This window comes from Peromyscus eremicus, unplaced genomic scaffold, assembly GCF_949786415.1.
Source record: "Peromyscus eremicus unplaced genomic scaffold, PerEre_H2_v1 PerEre#2#unplaced_3498, whole genome shotgun sequence".
NCBI classification, from domain to species: Eukaryota; Metazoa; Chordata; class Mammalia; order Rodentia; family Cricetidae; genus Peromyscus; species Peromyscus eremicus.
The window spans coordinates 5,132-10,262 of record NW_026737732.1 but is presented as its reverse complement, the minus strand read 5'-3'; positions in this window follow the sequence as shown (position 1 = coordinate 10,262).

The window sequence follows — 5,131 nt, the reverse complement described above, 5'->3', positions numbered from 1 at the left end:
CTTGTTTCTTTACATGGTGAGGTATAACAATAATGGTTTGGGTCTAACATCTTTTGGACATTGACCTTGAGTGGATAAGTTGGTAGGCTCCTGGAAGGAAGGAAATGGGCTTCTTTTGTGCCCCCTACTTGTCCCTTCCTTCTTATTCTTTCTTGACAGGGCCTTAGCATGCATCCCAGGCTGACTTCCAGCCCACGAGCCTCCTTCCTCAGTCTCCTGAGTGCGGGCATTGCAGGCGTGCACTGCCTTGCCTGAATGTATCGTCTCTTCTGATATATTTTCTTATTTATAGCATCTGGGGTCTGATGAAGGGTCTGTTAAGTGAACTTGAGCCAGTGAGTAAAAGAAAAGGCCTAACTCGTTTTGAAAGCGTGTTAATTGCTGCTATTACCGCACAGATCATCCTAAGCCACAAATTGAGCCTGCCCCGTGCACCTCAAATGTTGATGATTGTGGGTTGGTTTCAGGGTCTGCGGCAGGTGAACCGTGCCTAGATGGGTTAAAATCGGAGGCCATTCCATCAGCGGAGTTGTTCTGAGGTCAGCCCTTGTGTCGAATGCAGTGTGTGTGTGTGTGTGTGTGTGTGTGTGTGTGTGTGTGTGTGTGTGTGTGTGTACTGAGTATATCCTTCACTTCCTAGACTAAAGAAGGTGAGAGGGTGATGCTGGTTTTTGCAGTTAATTGGTAGTTAAGTAGTCGGGAGCTATATGGAGCACCCGTGTAGATAACAGCTCGTGGGGAAGGGGGCACGTTTAATGGCATGGGTCTATGGAGTGGAACGAGTTTTCAGCATCCATCTTGCAACTGACTCCCTTTCTCTTTGCTCCACATGTGCGCGCAGGGCTGGGACAAGAGCTGGCCTTGGGCAGAAGGGAATGACGGGAATGTCGTGTTGCTCCTAATTTTGGGAATGAATTTTTGTCTGTCATTTTCCTTCTCTTACATATTCCCAAAGGGTTGCCCTTTTGTGCGGGTTTCTGGGAGCCTTCTGCCTGACCACATGCTCCACTGACACTGATAGCTCGTATACCTCTGGGGCTGTAGAAGGATGCAAAAGGTGGGTGAAGATCATGGAGGGCGGCCATTCCTAAATTTGGCTCTGTAACTACTCGCTCCCTCCTGGGGAGCTTGAAAAGCTTCAAATTCCAGGCTCCACTTCTGGAAGTTGTGGTTTTAGTATCCTGAAGTTCTGGGAACTTATGTTGTCTTTGAAACGGTCAGTGAGCACTAATGGGCTTGGGAGCTTCTGACTGGCACCTCCTCTAGCTCTAAGTAGGAGCACTTTAAACCTTCCGAGTGTGGAGAGAATTATGGATGTTGACGCCAGAACCACATTGCCACCTTTGACCTTTGTTGTCTTTTCAGGTCATTCTAAGGGCACAAACTCTAAGCCCCTTTCTGGTTCCTGTACCAGAAAACCTTCCATTTGAGCCAGGTGTGAGGAATGGAAGTCCCTAGGCTTTCCAAGTTCTGGGGTCAGGTCTGGTGATAGCATGTCTCAGAGGGTTCCTGAGTGATCACACAAGGCTTTGGGTGGCCTCCTATGCTGTGTACTGACAAGCTCTGGGAGTCCAGGCAGCTTTCCCACCGGCATGAGGTGATAAGGTCAGACCGCAAAGGATCCATACTGGAAAGGGGATGGCGTGAAGATGGTGGGCTAGAAGACACAGGCACCGGAAAGAAAATACACTTGGTTACCCTCCTTTTATCATTGTGTCTAAACCGAGCTTCAGAGTGAAGAGTTAGGGACTCGCGTCTAAGGCAGGGATGGATGCTTTTGAGCTCTTGGGTGTTTTGAAATGCAGTTTCTGGAGGCTGAGGGCACACAGCCAGGTCAGCTGGGAGGGTATGTCAGCTGCCTCCTGGTGAGAAATTGGAATAAGACCTGGAAGATTTCCACGGTTCGTGCATGTGGTGTGTGTGTGTGTGTGTGTGTGTGTGTGTGTGTGTAGCTGAGGTGGGGGAAACAGTCCAGCCTTTTGTTTCTGGATAATTTAAACAGGGCCATAAAGAGAGCTTCACGTCTGCAACAGTGCCTTTTATGAACAATAGTTTCCATTTATTTAGTAATGACCTTGGCACTCTTGTAAGAACAGCACATTTCTCAATCTGTCCTGGCTCTGCTGAGGAGCGGTCACACTTCCTGTCTCTTTAATCTCTTCTTCCATCTGGGCAGCTCGGGACTCTGCGGAAGACACCTGTTTTCTCGCCTGTTATTTCAGGCCTCTGCGGGTCCTGACTGTTCCTAAGGAACAAGGGGATGGAGGGAGAGGTCTGTCTTCAGAGACAGAAATGCTGATTTGTCGTTGGAAGACCCTGGTACCTCAGAGCCTGATTCTGAATTCCCAAGTAAGGCTGGCCGTTGATAATGTGCTTTTATTCTCAGGAAAATTGACATGAGCTCATTCCCTAAAAATGGAATTCATGGAGAACGGAAAGGGAGATTTTTAAACAATTAAAGTCAATCTCAGAAAAAAGGAGACACACACAGAGTTGGGAGAGAAAAATATTTACTCTAGAAAAAGCCTCTGTGTCTTTAAGAATCTAACACTCATTTCAGAGGATTGCCGTGGTTGGGCCCATCAGTGGACTTCTTGACAGAGACAGTGAGGCTTAAGTGAACAAGGGAACAGCCATGCTTTAACTGATCATATCCCATAGTCATGGAATATGAATTCTGCCTCTCACAGGTCTGAGGACAGGGAGATTTTGTGCTAGTTTTCTGGCGTTTTCTCAGTCCTTATGTGACAGTTTGGCAGAGATTACTGATGCAATGGTCTTATACAGCCTTCAGGACGGGATTACTGGCTGCATCAGCCTTTCTTGGCCATGCAATTCATGTCCCAGCATTGGCAATTTTCATCTAGGCAACTTTCCACAGAGTCTCAGTGGCCAGTACCTCCCATTTCACATCACAAAAGAGGCCCATGGACATGGATGCCTTTTAGGCACTCAGAACACCACACTGTGTCATTGCAGAAATCACTGTGGCGTGGGCCTGGGGGACAGCAGAGAGATGGTACAGGAAACACTAGAACAAATAGCATCTTGTGTATGTGAAGATTTACATGAAAAAGAGTTAAGAATGTTTAGTCAAGCAGAATTAAAACGAAAGGCTCTTAACATAGCAATAACAAAACAAGCTAGGCATGGTAGCATACGCTTGTAATCCCAGAACTCCTGTAATCCCAGAAAGCCAAAATCTCCCCCAAAGTCCTGTTTGTGGGTAACTACTTCAGGGGGAGACCTCACCCCAAAGGAGTGGTGAAAAGTGACAGAAGAGGATACCTGACACTCTCTTCTGGTTTCCACATGTGCACACGGGTGTGCACATGTACACACTGTGGTGGTTTGAATAAGAACGTGCCCATAGGCTCATGTGTTTGAATGCTTAGTCATCAGGGAGTGGCACTATTTGAAAGGATTAGGATGTGTGGCCTTGTCGGAGGAAGTGTGTCACCGTTGGGGTGGGCTTTGAGGTCTCCTATGATCAAGATACACCTAGTGTCTCAGTTCACTTCCTGCTGCCTGCAGATCAAGATGTAGAACTCTCAGCTCCTTCTCCGGCACCATGTCTGTCTGCCTGCCACCATGTCCCACCATGATGATAATGGTCTGAACCTCCGAACTGTAAGTGAGCCACCCCAATGAAATGGTTTCCTTGATAAGAGTTGGCGTGGTCATGGTGTCTCTTCCCATCAATAGAAACCTTAACTAAGACAGTGTCTTCTCACAGCAATAGAACAACTGACTAAGATACTCACATAGCCACACACATAAATAGAAAATAAATCTTCTAAAATATCTGTTGTCTTAACCAAGGAAAGTAGATGTTCATAAGTACTTAGTCACCCACAAATGAGTCTTTTGGGGAGTACTGTATTCTTCACAGATATCCTTGCTTATATAATGATGATTAACCACAGTAATAGCAATTTTCCAGACTCTTTAAATAGTATTGATAAGAAAATATTCTAAGGGTGGGTTATCTGTTGTCTGTTGCTCAAATCTTTAGTGGCCTTTCTAATAAAAAAAACCCAGAGCCAAATATTGGGGTAAATACTGAAAGATCAGAGAGACAAAGGAACCAGCCACTACCATGTCTCACCTCGCCAACTCCATGAATCCTCTGACTGAATGTCTCTGAGTCCTCAGCCGAAAGCTCTCCAGCAGAAAAACTTTAGTTCCTGTCTCCTCAGGCCTTATATATCTTTCTCTGCCCAGCCATGTCACTTCCTTCTTAGGGCTGGGATTAAAGGCCTGTGTACTTCCCAAGCAAAGGCATGAGATCTCAAGTGCTAGGATTAGAGGTGTATGATTTCCAAGTACTAGGGTTAAAGATGTGTGCCACCACTGCCTGGCTCTGTTTCTCTCCTAGACTGAGTCAATCTCATGTAACCCAGGGTGGCTTTGAACTCACAGAGATCCAGATGGCTCTGTGCCTCCCAAGTGCTAGGATTAAAGGTATGTGCCACCATTGCCTGGCCTCTATGTTTAATCTAGTGGCTTGTTCTGTTCTCTGATCTTCAGGCAAAGTTTATTAGGGTACACAATATATCACCACAGTTGTCTACCCACCCGGACATGTCTGGAAGGAACTGCCCTGCTGCTTGTTAGGGACATCTACCGATCAGAGCCACAGTTTTGTCTGCATCTTGAGGATTCAAGAACCAAGCATCCATGGCTAAGTACTTACTTAGTTTCTGGCACTGTGCTAGGAATTGAGGCTTCAAAGATGAATCAAGCATCACCTAAAATGGCACCTCTCTTTGACATCTATGTCCAAAGACCCTGTATATCCTTGTGGGACATTTCTATTCATGTAGATAGCACTTACCACCTATCACCATGATCTGACCTTGGGTTTGTCCCATCCAGGTGACGGCGACTTTCCCTTTGGTAGTCCCTAAAGACACAGTTCATGGAATGAGTGAACAGTGAGCAAGCTCAAGCTTGTAAAAGATGGTTGTGTCTGTTACACAGAGAACAGAAAGACTGGGAAGGGAAGGGCTCAGACGCATTAGAACATGGAGGAGAAATGATGATTTTCAGATGGACAAGATGTTTGTTACCTCCACCTGTGTTCAGATTCTGTCCCTGAATGTGGCTACCACTTGTCCCCCTCCCTATA